A 22,448-nucleotide genomic window follows, 5' to 3' on the forward strand; every position below is an offset into this window, starting at 1 on the left:
TGCGGATTGCAGCTCCAGCCTGATTCTCCTCATCTTCCAAAGAGGAACTGAAAACACCAGCTCCTGCTGCCTGGCTTGAGCCCCAGGCCGTCGCCGCCTTCTGCTCAGTGGGCCTTGCAGCCCCGATCCCAGCCTCAGCCCCGGCCTCCTGCTGCTGCTGGCTCTCCACAGCGTCCAGGTCATGCTGCAACTCATGAACCTGTGATTCCTTCTCCAGCAGCTGCTCCATTTCCAGGCGAATCTCGTGAACGTGGTTGGCCTCCTTCTCTGGTGTTTGCTCCAGCTCCAGGGTCAGCATCTCTTTCTCCCACGTTTGCTCCAGCTCTTTCCACTGCTTGGTTTGCAGGTCCTGGGCAGCCTCTTCCATGGAGCTCTCGGTTTCCTCATGAATGGTTGTAAAAGTCAGCCAGCCTACGGTCCCCAAAAGGACAGCCATGGGGAACCATAACAGCAACCAGTCCTCTACTCCACTGCTCAAAGGTGTTGGTGGCTCCATACCAATCTGTATTGAGTCTTGCCAACTATGCCAAATGTAAAGCCAGTAGCTGCTATTGTGGCCATGAACATGCAGGTCCCTATTTTATTCCAACAAATGGTAGTGAAACAAAAGAGCCAAGAACTGGTGGGCCATTAGTTTAATCCTAGCTTGCACCCTGCGGGCAAGAAATACCCACAGTGAGAAAACACTTCCCTTTCCATTCAGGGCTCCCAAAGCCACTGACTTATCTGAGTTTCTTAGAATTAAAAGTTACCTCACCAGCCTTATTCATCTCTGTTCCCCATCTCCTTCTCTCTGCACAAACTCTGTACAAACTGGCTTCTCCTTCAGCACTCCACCATCTTGGCTGTTTCTCCTCACCTCCATGTGGCCTTTCTCTACTCTCCTACAGCATGGGCTCCTCTGCCCCATTTTATAGTGTAGAAATCAAAACCTTTAATCCAGTATACAAACAAGGAAGTCTAATACAAAGTCACTTATCTAAGGCATAATGGATTCCTCATAAGAGTACACCACCCCACATCATGCAACAGTCCAGGGTGTGGGGAAAAGCTTAGTTTTGAAAATATCTTATTATTAAAAGAGAAAGGTTTAATCTTAAAACTAAGCTTTAGGCTATAAAGACCCTGCCTGTTTACAGTCTGTCCCCACCCCTAATGCAAACTATAAGCGAGCAAACATATACATCATATTTGCAAACTTATTTGACCCACAAGGGTGAGATCTGGGATGGAGCACTAGGCTTGGAGAACAGCATGTGCAAAAGTCTTGAGGTAGGGCCTGACCAGGCAGTGGCGCAGTGGATAGAGCGTCGGACTGGGATGCAGAGGACCTAGGTTCAAGACTCCGAGGTTGCCAGCTTGAGCGCGGGCTCATCTGGTTTGAGCAGAGCTCACCAGCTTGGACCCAAGGTCGCTGGCTCGAGCAAGAGGTTACTCGGTCTGCTATAGCCCCTCAGTCAAGGCACATATGAGAATATGAGAAAGCAATCAATGAACAGAAGGTGTTGCAACGAAAAACTAATGATTGATGCTTCTCATCTTTCTTCATTCCTGTCTGCCTGTCCCTATCTGACTCTCTCTCTCTCTCTCTCTCTCTCTGTAAATAAAAAAAGTTGAAAAAAAAGTCCTGAGGTAGGAACCAATGGAGGCCAGAGTGGCAGGAGAGGAGTGAGGAAAGGGTGGTAGCTAAGGATATCAGAGAGGTGAGCAGGGTCAAACAGGGCTCAATGGACTGTGGGAAGAATCTGGGATTTTACGACAAGAACACCTGGATATCCTGGGAACATAGTAGTCCCCATAAGAGACCTCACAAGCACTGCTGACACCACACTTATATCAGTCAGTTGACAGAATCAGGCAGGCACTCTGAGCCCTTCATTGTGTGGAGAGAAACCCACAGGGCTTTAGTTTCTCCATCTGCTCAATGGCTCAGGACTGAGTTTATAAACTTATAAGCAGGGGCAGGACTAGGTGAGGAGAGGGAGGCACTCACCATGGGTGCAAAACTTAAGGGGGGAGCCAAAGTAAAAAAATTCAGCCATCAAGAAACATATTTTAGTCCCTGGCCGGTTGGCTCAGCGGTAGAGCGTCGGCCTGGCGTGCGGGGGACCCAGGTTCGATTCCCGGCCAGGGCACACAGGAGAAGCGCCCATTTGCTTCTCCAGCCGCCCCCTCCTTCCTCTCTGTCTCTCTCTTCCCCTCCCGCAGCTAAGGCTCCATTGGAGCAAAGATGGCCCGGGCGCTGGGGATGGCTCCTTGGCCTCTGTCCCAGGCGCTAGAGTGGCTCTGGTTGCGGCAGAGCGATGCCCCGGAGGGGCAGAGCATCGCCCCCTGGTGGGCAGAGCGTCGCCCCTGGTGGGCATGCTGGGTGGATCCCGGTCGGGCGCATGCGGGAGTCTGTCTGACTGTCTCTCCCTGTTTCCAGCTTCAGAAAAATACAAAAAAAAAAAAAAAAAAAAGAAACATATTTTAAGTCTGACATGTTGTGGCACAGTGGATAAAGCGTCAGCCTGGAATTCTGAGGTCACTGGTTTGAAACACTGGGCTTGCCTGGTCAAGGCATATACTGTACAAGAAGTAACAAGTTGGTGCTTCCCGCTCCTCCCCATGCTTTCTTTCTCTCTCCCCTCTCTATAAAATCAATAAGAAACATATTTTAACGCACTGTTTAATGCAAAGGAAGCCATGATGAACAATGCATCACTCTTTAAATAAAGACAGAATCTGACATGTCCCAGCTTAGGGAGAGGCCAGGGAGGTGGTTTGTACAAGTTCAAAAGTACATTTTGTCTTTCTTTTTCGTTTTTTGACAGAGACAGAGTGAGAGACAGAGAGAGAGAAACAGATAGGGACAGATAGACAGGAAGGGAAAGAGATGAGAAGCATCAATTCTTTGTTGCAGCTTCTTACTTGTTCATTGATTTCTTTCTCATATGTGCCTTGACGGGGGGGGGGGGGCTCCAGCAGAGCGACTGACCCCTTGCTCAAGCCAGCGACCTTGTGCTCAAGATGGTGAGCCTTGCTCAAACCAGATGAGCCCGCGCTCAAGCTGGTGACCTTGGGTTTCAAGCCAGCGATCTTTGAGCTTAAGCCAGCGACCATAGGGTCATGTCTATGATCCCATGCTTAAGCCAGTGATCCTGTGCTCAAACTGGCAAGCCCATGCTCAAGCCAGATGAGCCCATGCTCAAGCCGCGCAACCTTGGGGTTTCGAACCTGGGTTCTCTGAGTCCCAGTCCGATGCTCTATCCACTGTGCCACTGCCTGGTCAGGCACATTTTGTCTTTCTTTTCTCCCTCTCTCTCTCCCCCCCTTTCTTTTTTCTTTTCTTTCCTTTTTTTTTTTTTTTTTTTTTTTTTTTTTTTTGTGAGAGGAGGGGAGATAGTGAGACAGACTCTTGCATTCACCCTGACTGGGATCCACCTGGCACCCCGGCTTGTGCTGATGCTCAAGTACCGAGCTATTTTTAGCACCTGAGGCTGACAATTGGGACCCACTGGGACCAACCAAGCTATCCTCAGTGCCTGGGGCCATGCTGGAACCAATCAAGCCACTGGTTGCTGGAGGAGAAGAGGGAGAAAGAAGGGGGATAGGAAGGGGGAGAGAAGCAGATGGTTGCTTCTTCTGTGTGCTCTGACTGGGGATTGAACCTGGGGCGTCCATACGCCAGGCTGATGCTCTATTCACTGAGCCCCTGGCCAGGGCCTCCTTCTTTCTTTTTTTTCCTTCCTTCCTTCCTTCCTTCCTTCCTTCCTTCCTTCCTTCCTTCCTTCCTTCCTTCCCTTCCTCCCTCCCTCCCTCCCTGCCTTCCTCCCTTCCTTTTTCTTAGAGAGAGAGAGGGACAAACGACAGACAGACAGGAAGAGAGAGAGATGAGAGATGAGAAGCATCAACTTATAGTTGCCGCACCTTAGTTGTTCATTGATTACTTTCTCATATGTGCCTTGAATGGGTGGGGGGAGGCTCTAGCCAAGTCAATGACCTTGCTCAAACCAGCGACCGTTGGGCTCAAGCCAGCAACCATGATGTCATGTCTATGATCCCACACTCAAGCCTGCAATGCCCATTCAAGCTGGTGAGCTTGCACTCAAGCTGGATGAACCTGCGCTCAAGTGCGCAACCTCGGGTTTTGAACCTGGGTCCTCAGTGTCCTAGGTCGATGCTCTATCCACTGTGCCACCACCTGGTCAGGCCTATGTCTTTCTTTTTTTTTTTTTTGTATTTTTCTTAAGCTGGAAACGGGGAGAGACAGTCAGACAGACTCCCACATGCACCCGACTGGGATCCACCCGGCACGCCCACCAGGGGCGATGCTCTGCCCACCAGGGGGCGATGCTCTGCCCCTCCGGGGCGTCGCTCTGCCATGACCAGAGCCACTCTAGCGCCTGGGGCAGAGGCCAAGGAGCCATCCCCAGCGCCCGGGCCATCCTTGCTCCAATGGAGCCTCGGCTGCGGGAGGGGAAGAGAGAGACAGAGAGGAAGGAGGGGGGGTGGAGAAGCAAATGGGCGCTTCTTCTATGTGTCCTGGCCAGGAATCGAACCCTGGTCCCCTGCACACCAGGCTGACGCTCTACCGCTGAGCCAACAGGCCAGGGCCCTATTTCTTTCTTTCTTTCTTTCTTTCTTTCTTTCTTTCTTTCTTTCTTTCTTTCTTTCTTTCTTTCTTTCTTTCTTTCTCTCTCTCTCTCTCTCTTTTTTTTTAAAAAGGGAGAGTGTTTTATTTTATTTTTATTTATTTATTCATTTTCGAGAGGAGAGGGAGGGACAGGGAGAGAGAAGGGGGGGAAGAGCTGGAAGCATCAACTCCCATATGTGCCTTGACCAGGCAAGCCCAGGGTTTCGAACCGGCGACCTCAGCATTTCTAGGTCGACGCTTTATCCACTGCGCCACCACAGGTCAGGCTCTCTCTCTCTCTCTTTCTTTTTTTTTCTTTTTTGTATTTTTCTGAAGTTGGAAACGGGGAGGCAGACAGACTCCTGCATGCGCCCAACTGGGATCCACCCGGCATGCCTACCAGGGGGCGATGCTCTGCCCATCTGGGGCATCGCTCTGTTGCAACCAGAGCCATTCTAGCGCCTGAGGCAGAGGCCACAGAGCCATCCTCAGCACCCGGGCCAACTTTGCTGCAATGGAGCCTTGGCTGCGGGAAGGGAAGAGAGAGATAGAGAGGAAGGAGAGGGGGAGGGGTGGAGAAGCAGATGGGCGCTTCTCCTGTGTGCCCTGGCTGGGAATTGAACCCGGGACTCCTGCACGCCAGGCCGACGCTCTACCACTGAGCCATTTGGCCAGGGCCTCTCTCTTTCTTTCTTTACTTTTTTGTTAAAAGAAAATTTTATTTATTGATTTTACAGAGAGAGGAGAGAGAGGGGTGGGGGAGGGAGAAGTATCAACTCATAGCTGCTTCACTTTGGTTTCTTTTTTTCTTTTTTTTTTTAAATTCTTTTTATTCATTTTTAGAGAGGAGGGAGAGAGAGAGAAAGAGAAAGAGCAAGCGCAGCAGGGAGGAGCAGGAAGCATCAACTACATATATGCCTTGACCAGGCCAGCCCAGGGTTTCAAACCAGCAACCTCAGCATTCCAGGTAGACGCTTTATCCATTGCGCCACCACAGGTCAGGCTTCACTTTGGTTTTTATTGATTGCTTGTCCTATGTGCTTTGACCAGGCAAGCCCAGGGCTTTGAATAAGAGACCTCAGCATTCCGGGTCAATGCTTTATCCACTGTGCCATCACAGGTCAGGCAAGGGCTTAGAATTTTAAAGGACATTCAGGCCATACCTTGCCCAGGAGCCATGAGTTTGAGACCCCTGTTCAGACAGTAAGCCTGGGGGGGAGGCACTAGTTTGAGAATCTTGTTCAGATAGTAATTCCCCTGTAGGAACATGAGATGGGGAGTGAGATGTCCGCCACAGGGGTGAGGTTCTCTCTGTGCAATGCAGTGGATGAGCAGGGAGGTTCCTGCTGGGATGACAGCAGCTCTGGGCACCCAGCTGGGAGGCTAGTACCTCAGATCTCTGAGTCTCAGTGTTCCACAAAGTTCCTCAAGTCCAGAATACAATGGCTACATCCTCCTGTATAAAAAACCTTCCCCTTCCATGAGCTCCATCCTAAATGTTTTCCAACATCACCAGGGGAACGTATTAAAAATGCACATCCCAGGGGTCCAGGTTCCGTAGGATTTGAGATCATTCCATATGGGTGGGGGCCCAGGAGTTAGGAAATTGAGAAACCCTGGAAATTATGAGACAGGCTTGGGCGAATAACCCTGGGTTTAACCTCTGTGAGACTCAATTTCCACCTCTGTAAAATGGAGATTTTTATCATTTTTCCTCTAACCTTATCCAGGGAGTTCGATGAAAGGGAGCACTAGTGTCTGCAGGTAACACGACCGATCAGGAGGGGACGTTCTTCCTGTCCCGCAAGCGAACCCCAGGATCAAAGATTCGGGATTCGAACCTGCCTCCCCTCTCGGGATTCGAACTCGCGGAAAACCTCGCGCCTCTTTGACGTCACCAAGCCGCCTCTGAAAATCTACTTGTCGCGGGGCAGCGGAGTCCAACACAGCGTTCAATTTGTATATTAGCATAGTTCCGCCCTCCGCGCGGTCCCTTCTAGCGGGTGGCCAGCGACGGTGCCACTCAGCGCTCCGCCTCCAGGTCCAGCTTGCTCCCGGAGCCCCGCCCCCTTTCCTGGGCGCAGCCTACCCCGCTGCCTGCCCTGCGCCTCGCCCCCGGCCTGGGCTCCCACCGCCGGGGCCCGCGATTGGCTGCGCTGGCCTCTAGTGCTCGACCCCCGCGCTTCGGCCCCGCCCCCAAAGGGGAAAGAGCGCTCACGCTCCAGGCGGCGGGTTCGGCTGCGCAGCGGGGCTGAATCGAAGGCGGTGGCTGGAGTACAGGTAAGGGCGCGTGCAATCGCGGTCCGGGCCGGGGTCCGCTGTCCCCAACTCGGTTGCCGGGGGTCGGGGTGCGGCCGGGGCGGAGGGCAGGCCCGGGCAGCCCCGGGTAGACCGAGGAGTGGACGCTGATAGGACTCCCATTTGGCTGCGGACTTTCGGGTCTGGGTCTGCTGAGGAGAGTTCTGGGGGGCTGGAGTTGGGGGTCTGGGCTAGGACTGGGGGTCGAGGTCAGCTTGGGAGGTGACTGAAGCTGAGGTCAAGGTTAGTTAGGGAGGGTTTTGGTGGGGTTGGGGGTCGAGGTTAGCTGAGGAGAGGAGAGGGTTCGCGTTGAAGGTGAAGGTTACTTGAGGGTGTCGGGAGTGAAGTTAAAGATGGAGGTTAGCTGGGGAGTGGGCTGGGGGTGGAATTTGGGGCAGGGGGTCTGAGTTAACTGAGGAGGGGCATAGGGTTCGAGTTCAGAGTGGATGTTATTTGAGGAGGGGGCTGAAAGCTGAGAGTGAATTGAAGGTGGAGGTTAGCTGGGGAGGAGGCTGAGGAATGGAGTTGGTGGTTGAGTTGGCCAGGAAGGGTAATTGAGGAATGTGGGGTAGTGTAAGCTGAGAAGTGGCCAGAGGGTAGTTAGGGGAGGGCTGAGAGATGGAGGTGGTTTCAGGCTTCTTTCAGAAGGGCTCGGAGGGATGTCCAGAGATGTAGAGTTAGGAGTGTATGGGGTGATGAGAAAGAAGGGGGTGGTGAGGGTTGTGGGATAGAGGGATGGCAGATGTTTGGTGGGAAGTTGACTAATTAGGAGGAAATGGGGGTATCTGTTGGAAGTCAGTTATAAAGATTGTGGAGGGGACTCCTCCCCACTTGGAGGGGGGCTAATCATTTGATGTAGAAAGGGGCATGGGTTGGGAACCCCTTGTTACCAGTGAGCTGGAGTTGAACATACTTTGCAAGGTCTGTGTCTGGGATGTAAGGTGCATAGAAGAGCGCCTTGGGAACCATAAAAGGCTTGTGATAGTGACTAAATTTTTCAGGAATTTTTGGGCTCAGGAGCAAGGAACCAAAGTGGGAGTTTTGGGGACAATGATATTGAGGGATGTGGGCAGCACTTTGGCACTTTATATTTCCTGGGGAACGGGGGTTCCTAGGGGCTGGAAGGTGGGTGGGAGAAGACAGGCGTGATGAGCAGTAGGGAGGAGGCTACCACTGTTGCTAGGTGTCAGTGAGGCAAAGGCTAAGTTCACAAAGTTGTTCCTCAGATGTCGAGGTCTCCCCAAGATTAACAGTGTAGTAAAGAGATTAATAGTGTATTGAATTCTTACTTGGCCAAGTGGCCTTTGGGAGTTTTCGTTTACTCCTCCGTAAGATGGGAATAGCAAAGCAGCGGCAGGCACCTCTTAAGATCGCTAGGAAAGTCAAAGTCAAATGAGAGAAAGCGTGTACCTAGCACACTCGTGGCACATGGCGAGGCGACGTGCAGCATTGATAATAGTGTTCTAAATTAAGTTTTTTAGGGGGAGGGGGGAAAGGTGGGTGGTTAGAATAACTGGATTGTCAGGGAGGGAAGGGAAGAAATCAGAGCTTGACTCCAGTTCTTCAACCTTGGGGATGCACATAAGAATTATTCCTTGAGCATTCATACACACACACACACACACATACACACACACACACACAACTACAAAAAATAAAAAATAAAACAAAGAAAAAGAAGAGTCTGGATCTGATGCCAGGAGATTCTGAAGGTTTGTTAAGGAACAAGCGTGTCTGTGTAAGAGAAGGCTGCACAGGATATTCTGATTTAGGTGTACCCTACAGAAGTCATTTGGCTGTGTACCCTGGATGGAACCATTGGGTCATGATTGCCTACTCTGATAGACCTGGGTCCCTTAATGGGTCAGCTGACTTTGCGGCTGTCCTGGACACTGTGGGGTACGGAGCAGCATCCCTGGCCCCCACCCACTTGATACCAGGATCACTCCTAGTCATGACAACCACAGATGTCACCAGACAGCACTCAAGTGTCCCCTGGGGGTAGCATTGCACTAGTTGAGACCCCCTGTTATAAATAAAATGAAGTTATTTTCTCCTTTAAAGACCACTTCTCATTTTTGATTCTTAGGAAGTTCAGCCCAGATTTGGGGGTTGTTTTAAAATTATTTAGCACTCTCATTTTAAGAGGAAAAAAAATCACACCACTTTTAGAGAATTTTAGAAACACTGACCTCTTTCTAGGTGGGTCTTTTGTGTGGCTTTTGACCACTTAGACTGAGTTTGAATATGGGATTAAGTGGTCTGTTGCAGACATTGAAAGCTGCCAAAGTGTGCTTGAGTTCTTCAAGTAATTCTTGGTCTTCTGTAGGAAAGGTCCTGCGACTGACACCATTGTTTTCTGTTCTTGTTTCCTAAATCCTGGACAAGTTGTTTGAAGGAAAAGATAACTGGGAAGTACCCTAGCACACAGATGATTTAGCTCCTTGTTTACTGAATGGAGGCATTTATGTTTTGGTCCACCCTATAGTAGTGTAAAAATCTTCCATTTGAGCTGATATCAGAGGTTTCTTCATTTGCACCTGGAAACAAATAATTGTCTTTAAAATTGTATTTATTAGATCATTCATATTCTTGAATCTCCGCTGTAATTTCTTACAAAAAGTTCGCTGTGCCTGGCTTCCATGACTTTGGAAATTTTCTGGAGCTTTTTTAGAGAGCCAGGTTACCAGAACAATTGTGTGATTGCTGAGTGTTGACACACACTTATTCTCCCCTTTCCTTTGTGTCTTAACTGACAACAGCGGCCATTTGAAGCTTTGTCTCCCATTCACCCCTGCTTGGGCTTTCTCAGGCCTGGGCTCCTGCAATACCAGGTCTCTGTGGATACTGGGGAGCCTCCCTCTGGTTCACACTTTTTTTTGTGGCAGTTCTGGATCTTGATATTTTTCCTTGTATCTTGTGCTGCCTTTTGGCATGGCCTCCCTCTCTTCAAGGTCTAGAGAAAAATGTTCATTACATATGTCACCCTGGAGACTTTAGGGACCAGATGGGGAACTGAAAAGATGGGGTGACATGTCCCAGGCTTTCACTTCAACTTTCTCCTCCTTGACCACCCTGCAGGGCATTGATTAGCTGAATTCTCTGAATGCATCTTGTTCTGCCAGCGGGTGGGCAGAAGTCTTTGGGCCTCTCTGAGACTCTTCCAGAAATGGCTATTAGTTTTCCTTGAGGACCTTGCAAAGGGGAAGGTCTTACTGTTTTTAATTTTTTTTTCTTTTTCTCTTTATTCATTTTTTAGAGAGGGAGAGAGAGAGACAGAGAGAGAGAAGGGGGGAGGAGCTGGAAGCATCAACTCCCATTTGTGCCTTGACCAGGCAAGCCCAGGGTTTCGAACCGGCGACCTCAGCATTTCCAGGTTGATGCATTATCCACTGCGCAACCACAGGTCAGGCTGTTTTTAATTTTTTATAATTTCTTTTTTTTTTTTTTTGCATTTTTCCGAAGCTGGAAACAGGGAGAGACAGTCAGACAGACTCCCGCATGCGCCCGACCGGGATCCACCCAGCACGCCCACCAGGGGGCGACGCTCTGCCCACCAGGGGGCGATGCTCTGCCTCTTTGGGGCGTCGCCATGTTGCGACCAGAGCCACTCTAGCGCCTGAGGCAGAGGCCACAGAGCCATCCCCAGCGCCCGGGCCATCTTTGCTCCAACGGAGCCTCGGCTGCGGGAGGGGTAGAGAGAGAGACAGAGAGGAAAGCGCGGCGGAGGGGTGGAGAAGCAAATGGGCGCTTCTCCTGTGTGCCCTGGCCGGGAATCGAACCCGGGTCCTCCGCACGCTAGGCCGACGCTCTACCGCTTAGCCAACCGGCCAGGGCTTATAATTTCTATATCATAGAACTCAGCCATTTTAAGCATACAGTTCAAAATTTTTGGTAAGTTTATCAAGTTGTGCAACCATCCGCCTAAATCTGTTTTGTAACATTTCATCACCCCAATAATATCCCTATCCCCATCAGCAATCACCTCCACCCTCCAATCCTCTCCCCAGCCCCTGGCAATGCTAACCCACTTCCTCTGGATCTGCCTGTTCTGGGCATTTCACATAGATTGAATCATACATGGTGTGGCCTTTTGTGTCTGACTTTTTAAAATTGGCATATGTTTTTAAGGTTCATCCACTTTGTAGTGTGTGTCAATGCTTTGTTCCTTTTAATGGCTGAGTAATATTCCAGTGTGTGGACAGACATCTGGGTTGCTCTCCTCTCACCTTTGGTGGTGAAAACCATGCTGTTATTTAAATGGCTTTTCTCTGGGCAGTCAACAGCCCATTAAACTGAAGCTTGCAATGGCTGTCTGGTGTCAGTCCTCTGGCTTTTATTTCTCTCTCTTCTGTCTGTGTTTCTTTCACCCAAGTGAAGTGCTTCACTGTCTCTTGTGCAGAGCATCCTAGCTGCTGGATCAGCCTCCAGTCTTTACTCTTCTGCTGGGTCGATCCCACATGACCAGGATCCACTCTCTAAAGCATAGATTGGTTTGTCATTTCCCTACTACCTTCATCAACTCATTACCCACTCAGCAAAATCAAAATCCCTCAGATAGCCTTTGTGGCACTGCAGGAGTTGGTCCCACCTTACCCTTCCTGAGTGACCTTCACTTTGACTTCAGGAACCGTCCCCTCCCGCTCCCCCCTGCAGCCCACCCCAGGACATGCTCACAGTTTCTGGATGGCTGGGTTGCTGTCTCCTTTGTCTGAAACCTTCCTGCCTTCCTTCCTTCCTTCCTGCCTTCCTTCCTGCCTTCCTGCCTTCCTCTCTCTCCAACAAAGGCTGGTTGTGTGCCTATTTTAAGCATCAGAACGTGTGCCAGGCGCTGGGAGCATCATGTGAATAAGACATTTGTGTGTATACATGGGGAGGTGTGGAGAAAAGGGACCCAGAGCTATTCTGTCCCTGGCCTGGCTCTCTGGAGTTGGGGTCTCTGGAGATGGGAGTCCAGGCCTGTATATTCCATGAGCTCCACAGGTGCAGACAATAAGTTTTTCGAGGAACAGAGAGGTAGGGATAATTCCTGGACGTAGGATGGATGGTTAGATGTAGAGACCAGAGAGAGGCTTCATATTGACAAGTTAGGCAGGGAACAGGTGGGGGGCACAGGCTACCTGTGTGGGCACCAAGTTGAGGCTGGTTCTTTCCATGTCATCTCTTGCAGAGTTTCTTCCTGGGTACTGCAGATACTGGGGCATGGTCACTCTCTGCTGGAGGCAATCCAAGGAACAGCGGGGTGTTGAGTAGCATTCCTGGCCCCCACCCACTTGATGCCAGGATTCGGTGCTGAGCAAGAGAAACTGATTTGCAGAAATTGCTACCTTTTTCGGAATTTCTGAAAGTTAACTGTTTGGAGATGATAAAATAGAATTCGTCTTTGATGTCTGTCAGTTGGTTGAGTGTGTTGTCATCACCGTGGGCATGTGTGTGTGCATGTGTGGGTTTCCTGCTATTTCTGTGCTAACATGAGAGGGAACCTGGCTCAGGCCAGGTGAATCTGGGATGCTTGCCAGCTCTGCTTCTTGACAGTTACTGGTGGTCAGATACTTTGTCCTTTGTTGTCAATGCCATGACCCCTGCCCCCTGCCCCTATTTCTGGCAGAAACTGCCTAATTTGATGGATAAAACAAATCAGGAGGAACCAAAGACAGGAGGCGAATCCAGCCACATAAGTATAGACATCCATGCAGACATTGTGCTGGAGCAGACCAGCTGTGGCTTGGGGGGTCATTGAATAAGGTCTTGATGCCACCCACTTTCTCTTTGCTCAACTGAGTGACTTTCTGGGGCCCCTGTAACAACATACCACAGACTGAGCGGCTTGAAGCAACAGAAGTCCATTCTCTCCCAGTTCTGGAAACCAGAAGTCTGAAATCAAGATGTCACAGGGCCCTGCTCCCTCTGGAGTTTCCAGGGAAGGGTCCTGCCTGCCTCTTCCAGCTTCTGGTGGTTTCTAGCATTCCTGGGTTTATAGCTGCATCCCTCCAGTCTTTATAGCCACACGACCTCTTTCTGTGTTTCTCTCAGAGAGAATCAGAGTCAGCACGGTAGAAACAAATTTATTCAGTAGTTCCCGCAATGGGGAAAAGAAAACTTAGTATAGATATGGACTCAATTTCTAGTACAGCCTGGACCTGTAGGGACATACAGCTAAGGAGCAATTGGGGTTCATGGTTGGAAAATCACTAAGGAGAAACATCAGGGGGATTCTAGCTACACCAGTTAACAGGATTGCTGCAGGCGGAGTGACCCAGAAATCACCTGGGGAAGGCGGAGGTGAGGACCCCAGTCAGATATGACAGTGATCAGCTATGAAGGATGGAGGATTGAAGGATCAAACACCTTAGCAGAGTTTTTCCTAAAATTGGATTGTTCAGGGACAAATACAGAAACCCAAAAGCTGAGGCCAGGTTGAAAAGTTTAGAGCTGGCCCTGCCCAGTTGGCTCAGTGGATAGAGTGTCGGCCCAGCCTGCAGATGTCCCAGTTCGATCCCTGGTCAGGGCACACGTAAGAAGTGACTATCTGCTCCTCTTTCCTTCCTCTCCCCCTTCTCTCCCTCTTCTCCTCCCATAGCCAGTGGCCTAATTGCTTTGAGTGTGAGCTCTGGGCACTGGGGATAGCTCGGTTGATTTGAGCATCGGCCCCACATGGGGTTGCCAGGTGGATCCTTGTCGAGGTGCATATGGCAGTCAGTCTCTATCTCTCCTCCTTGCACTTAAAAAAAAAGGGTAATCTGAGCAGCATATGGTCAAGGCCCAAGTGCTTCTTCTTCTTTTTTTTAAAGATTTTATGTATGTATGTATATATGTATATATGTATGTATTGTGACCGAGACAGAGAGAAAGAGACAGATAGGGACAGACAGGCAGGAAGGAAGAGAGATGAGAAGCATCAGTTCCTTGTTGTGGCACCTTAGTTGCTCATTGATTGCTCTCCCATATGTGCCTTGACCTGCGGGCTACAGCAGAGCAAGGGACCCCTTGCTCAAGCCAGCGACCTTGGGCTCAAACTGGTGAGCCTTGCTCAAACCAAGTGAGCCCTTACTCAAGCTGGCGACCTCAGGGTTTTGAACCTGGGTCCTCTTCGTTCCATTCCGACTCCCTATCCACTGCACCACCGCCTGGTCAGGCAAGATTTTATTTATTGATTTTTTTACAGAGAGAAGAGAGAGAGAGAGGGACAGGGAGTAAGAAGTAGCAACTCATAGTTATTTCACTTTAGTTGTTTATTAATTGACCGCGTTTCATATATGCCCTGACCAGGCAAGCCCAGGGTTTCAAACCAGCGACCTCAGCATTCCAGGTCTATCCACTGTGCCATCACAGGTCAGGCACTAGTGCTTCTTATGTCTCTGTGTCCAAATCTTCCTTTTCTGTAAGGACACTAGCGATTAGATTAGGGCCACTATTCCACTGTGACCTCACTGTAACTTGATTATATCTGCAAAGACCCCATTTCCAAACAAGATCCCATTCCCAGGTACCAGCATTAGGATGGAGATGTATCTTTTTGAGGAGACACAATTCACTGCCCAGAAAGCAGCCACTGTAGGGTGAAGTTCAGTTTTTCTGGGGCCATGTAGTCCTAGTTGCCAAATATTCTTCTTCTGTTTCCTCTGCACCCCCCCCCCTTTCTCCACACTAGAAAAATAAAAATTTGTACCATCTCACAGAAAGTAGAGAACTCTGTGACTGACAGGGCCCATGGGAGTGTGGGCTGCATGAAGAAGTAGGAGTTTTCCAGTTCATGGGGAGGGATATAGAGGAAGCCACAGTTGACCTTGCTCCCTGAGAAGCTCTTGATTACTTGTAAGACAAGGTCTGGAACACCTGCCTTGGCCACCTTCCCGGCTGTGCGGATCAAATGAGCCTCCTGTGGTAGGACACCATAGGAGTTCTAAAGTGCTCTATAATTATTAAGTGTTCTTGTTATTATTAACAAGATGGGGTTTCGTCGGCCTAGCGTGCAGAGGACCCGGGTTGGATTCCCGGCCAGGGCACACAGGAGAAGCGCCCATTTGCTTCTCCACCTCTCCGCCGCGCCTTCCTCTCTCTCTCTCTTCCCCTCCCGCAGCCAAGGCTCCATTGGAGCAAAGATGGCCCGGGTGCTGGGGATGGCTCTATGGCCTCTGCCTCAGGCGCTAGAGTGGCTCTGGTCGCAACATGGCGACGCCCAGGATGGGCAGAGCATCACCCCCTGGTGGGCAGAGCGTTGCCCCATGGTGGGCGTGCCGGGTGGATCCCGGTCAGGCACATGTGGGAGTCTGTCTGACTGTCTCTCCCCGTTTCCAGCTTCAGGAAAAAAAAAAAAAAAAAAAAAAAGATGGGGTTTGACTAAAACCAGATTTCTTGCCTGACTGGTGGTGGCGCAGTGGATCAAGCATCGACCTGGAATGTTGAGTTCGCTGGTTCAAAACCGTGGGCTTGCCCAGTCAAGGCACATATAGGAGTTGATGCTTCCTGCTCCTCCCCTGCTTCTCTCTCTCTCTCTCTCCTCTCCCTCTCTCATCTCTAAAATGAATAAATAAATAAAAATAATTAAAAAAAAAAACAACCCAAAAACCAAACAGCCTGACCTGTGGTGGCGCAGTGGATAAAGCGTCGACTTGAAATGCTGTGGTCGCCAGTTCAAAACCCTGGGCTTGCCTGGTCAAGGCACATATGGGAGTTGATGCTACCTGCTCCTCCCCCCTTCTCTCTCTCTCTCTCTCTCTCTCTAAAATGAATAAAAAAAAACACAAAAAAACCCCCAAAAACCAAACAAACCAGATTTCTCCCTCACCATGGTACTGGGGACACTGGGGCTGGGTTCTCTCTTAAGGGGGGAATGCCTTGAGCACTGTAGAGTATTGAGCAGCATCCCTGGCCCCCATCCTCTTGATTCCAGGAGCACTCCCAATCATGACAACCACAGATTGTCCCAGACATCTCCCCCTGTCCCCTGGAGAGAGAACCATTCCAGATTGTGAACCATTGAGCTGAATTCATTCTTTTTTTAAAACTACTTCTAATAAGAATTTATTATTCTATTAAAATAAAATGATATGTTTAGGTTTTTAAAAAATAGACTTTTTTTTTTAGAGCAGTTTTAGATTCACAGCAAAATTGAAGAGTTGTACTGAGGTTTCCTATTTATACCCTGCCTTCACATTTGCACAGCCTCCTCCATTATCAGTGTCCCCCACTAAAGTGAACTTTTGTTACAATTTGTGAACCTGCATTGACACATTATTACTCAATGTCCATAGTTGACATCCTGGTTCACTTTCTGTACATTCTATAGGTTGTACAGTCTGTGAGTTTGGACAAATGTATAATGACACATATTCAATATTATAGTCTCTAACATCCTCTGTGCTCCATCCCTTCATCTCCATTATTTTGTTTTTATGAGCAAAGTATAGTCACCTTGAATGCCTAATGGGAAGATGTAACTCTTCATGCCATGGAATTTTATACGAATTATTCTTCCCTCTTTTCCCCTATAAAATGTGGTACTTTTTTTTTTTTTTTTTGTATTTTTCTGAAGTTGAAAACGGGGAGGCAGTCAGACAGACTCCTGCATGCGCCTGACCAGATCCACCCAGCATGCCCACCAGGGGGTGATGCTCTGCCCATCTGGGGCATCGCTCCATTGTAACCAGAGCCATTCTAGCACCTGAGGCAGAAGCCATGGAGCCATCCTCAGCGCCCGGGACAACTTTGCTCCAATGGAGCCTCGGCTGTGGGAGGGGAAGAGAGAGACAGAGAGGAAGGAGGGGGGGGAGGGGTGGAGAAGCAGATGGGCGCTTCTCCTGTGTGCCCTGGCCGGGAATCAAACCCGGGATTACTGCACACCAGTCCGACGCTCTACCACTGAGCCAACCGGCCAGGGCCACGTGGTGTTTTCCAATAGAAACAGAATTCAAGCCTCAAACATCATTTTTAAATGTTTGACTAGCCACATTCCAGAAAGCAAAATAGGTGAAATTAATTTTAATAATACATTTGACATAACCCAGCATATCCAAAATATTATCATTGCAACACATCATTGATGTAAAGAAGGTGTAAATGGCCTACTTCACTTTCTTTTGTATGAAGCCTTTGGGATCTGGTGTGTATTTTTGCACTTGAAGATTTTTACATCTCAGAATGAGATGCATTCCAGGTGCTCAATGCCGCATGTGGACGGGGGCTGCCATGTTGGACATCACAGGTTTGGGTGGCGAATAGGGGAAACTAGGAAAAAATAAGATCTCTGGAGTTAGATGGATATAGTTTAATGTTTGGAAACGTTGTGGATTGTTTAGACCTACAGAGTATCTGCTGGTTAAAATGTGGGTTGAGAATCAAAACATCTTAGAAAGTCAGTTCCAGAAGGGTCCCTGAGATTGTCTAGTCCAGGGGGCAGGCAGCATGGCCCACACAGCAAATTCAGCTTATCATTTGTTTTCATATGGCCCCTGTACTGAAGGGTTTTTACACTTTTAAATGGTTTAAAAAAATCAAGAGAAGAGTCATATAAATTGTGACACGTAAAAATTAGATGAGTTCACATTTCAGTGGCCAGAAATCGTTTTCTTGGCACAAAGCCAGGTGCCTTCATTCATGTTGCCTGCAGTGGCTTTCATGCTACCACATACAAGACTGTGTGGTTTGAAAAGCCAAAAATATTAATTCTCTGGTTCATTTGAGAAAAAATCCATCAATTCATTTGGTCCAGCATGTGTGATTTATAGATGAGAAAACAGGCCGTCCAGTTTCACAGGGTTACAGCAATGCTGGGACTTGAGCTGGGGGTTTCATAGCTTTTATCGTTTTTATTATTTTAAATAAATTTTTCCCATTGATTTGAGAGAGAAAGAGAGGAAAGGGGGAAGGAGTGGGGAAGAGAGAGAGAAAGAGAGAAAGAAAGAGAAAAGCATCAAATTGTTCCACTTAGTTGTTCCACTTACTTGTGTACTCATTGATTGCTTCTCATTTGTGCCCTGACTGGGGATTGAACCTCCATCCTTGGTGTGCCAGGATGATGCTTTATCCACTGAGCTACCTGACCAGGGCTGTCCTTTTGTTTAAGCACAAGTATTGGGAAAGCAACACAACTTCAGAGATGTTGCCTCTAATGCTCATGTAGGAGTTTGTATACCCATAGCTGCCTGGTTGAGCAGGAATGAATGATTTGGGAACAAATATATGGAATGATTTTATTTCCCACAGCATTGTGCCATACTTGTAAGAGTGATAATTTATTTTCTTTGATGTCACAAGATATAATAGTCCATCTTAGAAATAAGAGTTCTGAGATGAACTGTGTCATATCAGTTCAAAAATAGACCACATTTTATTTTTTTTAAATTTTATTTATGGATTTCAGAGAGAGAGGAAGTGAAAGAGACAGAAAGTTTGATTTGTTGTTCCACTTATTTGTGCATTCATTGGTTGGTTCTTGTGTGTGCCCTGAATGGGGATCAAACTCACAATTTCGGCCTATTAGGATGACGCTCTCTAACCAACTGAGATACCTGGCCAGGGTAATGGGTATGTTTTCAATGGTGTTCCAAGTCACAGTTTTCCAGGTGGACCATCATCCCTGAGTGAGGTTTGAAAACCACCTGGTTATAGTAAAGACAAACATTTCCTTTGGCCTGGAGCCCAAGACTATCTCCTTCAACACCCGCTGAGCTTCGAAATGCCTTTCTCTTTAGTGAGAACTGACAGGTCAATAGTTCTTCACATGGGCTGAGGTTTAAATTTGTGGCAGGGGCAAGAAATGGAAGATTTTTTCCCCAAACTATTATTTAATGAAATGTGGGGTTACTTTTGACTTGGACTTTCGATGGTGATTGATGATGATTAATGATTGACAGCAGGAGGTGATGGGAGAAAATGCGGCTGGGTGGAGCTTTGTGGATGTACTGGGCATTTTTTATCATGAAAAAATAGTTTGGTTCCTCTTTTTTTTTTTAATTTTTTAAATTTTTTTACAGAGACAGAGAGAGGGATAGACAGGGACAGAGAGAGATAAGAAGCATCAATCATTAGCTTTTCATTGCGCGTTGCAACACCTTAGTTGTTCATTGATTGCTTTCTCATATGTGCCTTGACCGTGGGCCTTCAGCAGACCAAGTAACCCCTTGCTGGAGCCAGCAACCTTGGGTTCAAACTGGTGGGATTTTGCTCAAACCAGATGAGCCCGTGCTCAAGCTGGCGACCTCTGGGTCGCAAACCTGGGTCCTCTGCATCCCAGTCTGATGCTCTATCCACTGCGCCACCACCTGGTCAGGCAGTTTGGTTCCTCTTTTTCCCCTCTCCCTCCTTCTCCCGGCTCTTTGTCTCTCTCCATCTCTAACTCACCACCACCACCACCACCATCTCTCTCTTTTCTCTTTCTCTCCTCATCTTCCCCCCCCATCTCTTGCCATCTTATTAAAATGTTTATTTATTGATTTTAGAGAGAGGAAGAGCGAATGAGAGGGAGAGAGAGAGAGAGAAATATCAGGCTGTTCTTGTAAGTGCCCTAACTAGGGATGAATTGGCAACCTTTATACTTCGGGACAGTGCTCTAACCAACTGAGCTATCAGGCCAGGGCATCTCTTGCTTGCTCTCTCTCTCTCTCTCTCTCTCTCATTGAAGGGTTCCAGAAGTCTCTCGGGCGTTGGTTGTGTAAAGAAAGCCAAAATGTGTCTGTGGTGTCTACAACCTCAGAACTCTGTGTGTAGGTTTGGTTCACAGAAGGACAGAGACCTCAGGTTCCAGTCTCTGCTCTGCCTCTCCTTTCCTCTCCCCTCCCCTTTCTTCCCCTCTCCTTAGCTGCGAAATAGGCGTAGGCTAAGATTACATCCATACCCATGGCTCTGTAATGCAGCACAGCACCCCATGTGAGCATCTCTAAGAAAGGTAGTGGATGGAGTTCCCAGACCCCGACCACTGTATTGTTTGTTTGTTTTGTAATTAGATTTTTACTTTGGGCCAATTTGAGATGTACAGAGAAGTTGCAGAGGCAGTGCAGAGTTCCCATGCACCTCCCCAGCTTCTTCCACGTTAGCATCTTATAGTCCTTCCTGGAGTGCTTTAGCCACACTAAGAAATTAACATTGGTGCATTACTGTCAACTAAAGTCTGCACTTTATTCAGATTTGATTAGCTTTTTCCTAATGGCCCTTTGCTGCCCCAGGACCCCACAAGAATCCTCTGTGACATTTGTTGTCACATCTCTGTAGCCCCTTTGGGCTGTGACACTCTCTGACATTCCTAGTCATTCATACCTGGACAGTCGTGAGGATAGGCCAGGAGTTTAGCAGAACAAACTTCGATCTGGGTTTGCTTGGTGTTTTCTTATGATCAGACCCTGGTCATAGGTTTGGGAGAACACACAGAGATGAGATGCCATTCTTGTCACAGCCTATTGGGGGTTCTGACACCCAGATGATATCACTCAGGATGACCTTGACCTCCTGGCCCGCCCAGGTAGTGTTTGGGAAGTTGGAAACTGTCATTTTATATATGTGGCCACAGACTGTATGGTGTCTGGGAGAAACATCTTTCATCTAATTTGAGACACATGGGTTCCACCTGTCCACACAAATTCACTTGAATGTGTGTGTGTGTGTGGAGCGGGAGGGGAGGGGCTTAGATGGGTCCCACCTTTGGTGACTGAAATAAGCTGGTCCTGAGTGTTTTAGCACAGCTTTGCATAGCTACCATGTTTTAATAAAGGGAGGACTTTATAACTGGGGATACAGTTGCAACTCAGGCTACTCAAGGCTTGGAAACCACTTTACATGACAGTGGTGATGCTCCTGCCCTCCCTTCTGGTCTACTCGCCTCCCACAGTGACAGCCCTGGACCTTTGTTACTGAATGAGCCTCTGGCGAAAGCAGAGGGTTGCTGGAAAATAGGCTGTATTGTGGGCAGGTGCTTGGTGTGTCCTTTAAAAGTGAAACTGGGCAGCTACAGGTCATTTCTCTGAAGAGAGGGCAGAAGTTCCTCGGAGCTGCTTTGGGACAGTGAATGGGACCTTTTATTGCATGAGGCCTGTTTCTCAGTGGCCTCTTTTTGCTCCACTAATAGTGGTAGGATGTTGCCAGGTGCCGAGTGTATGGAATGGTCTGCTATGTTGCCCACTCCTCAGGGGAGGTAACCTTTTGGTCCTGATAGTCAGTGTATCACACGCAAGACATCATCCCATTTACTTTTCTGTGCTCAGGGCAGTGTGAACGTCCCTACTCATCTCCCTACCTACCTCCCTGCGCCTACTTCTGCTCACCCCACCTTATTGTTTTGTTTTTCATTGTGGTAAATTACACATAACATCAAGTTCACCATTTTAAAGCATTTTTAAGTGCACAGCTGAACGCATTAGGCACATTCACACTGTCTTGCAGCCATACTCACCATCTATCTCCAGAACTTGCTCCTCTTCCCAAACTGAAACTCTGTCCCCATTAAACAATTCTCATCTTCAGGCCCCCATGCACCATCTAAGTTCTTTATGAATCTGACTCCACTGGGAACCTCATATGAATGGAATCACATAGAATTTGTCCTTTCACTTGGGTAGATTCCTAGGAGTTGTCTTGCTTGGTTATTTAACCGACTCCTGTTTAACACATTAAGAACCCACTGGGCCTGACCAGACAGTGGCGCAGTGGATAGAGCATTGGACTGGGATGCGAAAGACCCAGGTTCGAGACCCAGTGGTCGCCAGCTTGAGCGAGGGCTCATCTGGTTTGAGCAAAAAGCTCACCAGCTTGAGCCCAAGGTCGCTGGCTGGAGCAAGGGGTTACTTGGTCTGCTGAAGGCCCGCGGTCATGGCACATATGAGAAAGCAATCAATGAACAACTAAGGTGTTGCAATGCGCAACAAAAAACTAATGATTGATGCTTCTCATCTCTCCGTTCCTGTCTGTCTGTCCCTGTCTATCCCTCTCTCTGACTCTCTCTGTCTCTGTAAAATAAAACAAAAACAAAAAAACAAAAACACCCCCCCCACACACAAAAAAACAAGAAAAAACAAAAGAACCCACTGGGCCGTTTCCCCTTTCCGCCAGCAGGGCACAAGGGCTCCAGGTTCTCCACAGCCTCGCTGGCACTTGTGATTGTCCATCTGAGTCCAGCGTCTTAGAGGTTTCTCACTGCAGCTTTGATTTGCATGTCCCATGGGTGGTTACTAAGCAGGGTCAGCTGGTTGAAGGACAGAAACATTAAAGGACAGGAAGGATAGTCTTTCAGGATGGAGATGATACAATTTTAGAAGATCCTCTCCAGTGAGATTTGCAAAGAATTTCCATCACTCCTGATTAGTTGAATGGAGCGGGGGAGCCAGCAGGGGAAGGAGGCAGCACTGGGAGCTAGGACAGAGACGCAGTCTTCTGGTCTCAAAAATGGGCATGACAGTGGCACCTGGAGAATCAAATGACACAAGTCAGTGACACACAGCTGTAGAACCTTTGGCCCTAAGTACATGGAAGCTGAGCTCAGAATGAAATTCCTGCTTATGTCTTCATTCTTGTCTCAGTGGGTTTCATTCTAGGAGGGCCTATGTAT

General features: G+C 48.5%; 1 protein-coding gene across 3 annotated transcripts in view; it reads left to right on the forward strand.

The window, feature by feature from the left end:
• The first annotated feature begins 6,724 nt into the window (after nucleotides 1–6,724).
• The window catches only part of GNG7 (G protein subunit gamma 7), a 153,261-nt gene continuing 137,537 nt past the window's right edge, over nucleotides 6,725–22,448 (forward strand). The window contains exons 1-2 of one of the 3 annotated variants that reach the window (XM_066276801.1): nucleotides 6,730–6,895; nucleotides 10,173–10,319. The gene's annotated coding sequence lies outside the window, so the exon portion shown is untranslated. Of the gene's footprint in view, nucleotides 6,896–10,172; nucleotides 10,320–22,448 lie in introns of all 3 variants that reach the window. The other 2 variants (XM_066276803.1, XM_066276797.1) reach the window with 2 other exon arrangements.

The sequence above is a fragment of the Saccopteryx bilineata genome, chromosome 1 (assembly GCF_036850765.1).
Source record: "Saccopteryx bilineata isolate mSacBil1 chromosome 1, mSacBil1_pri_phased_curated, whole genome shotgun sequence".
In the NCBI taxonomy this organism is placed as follows: Eukaryota; Metazoa; Chordata; class Mammalia; order Chiroptera; family Emballonuridae; genus Saccopteryx; species Saccopteryx bilineata.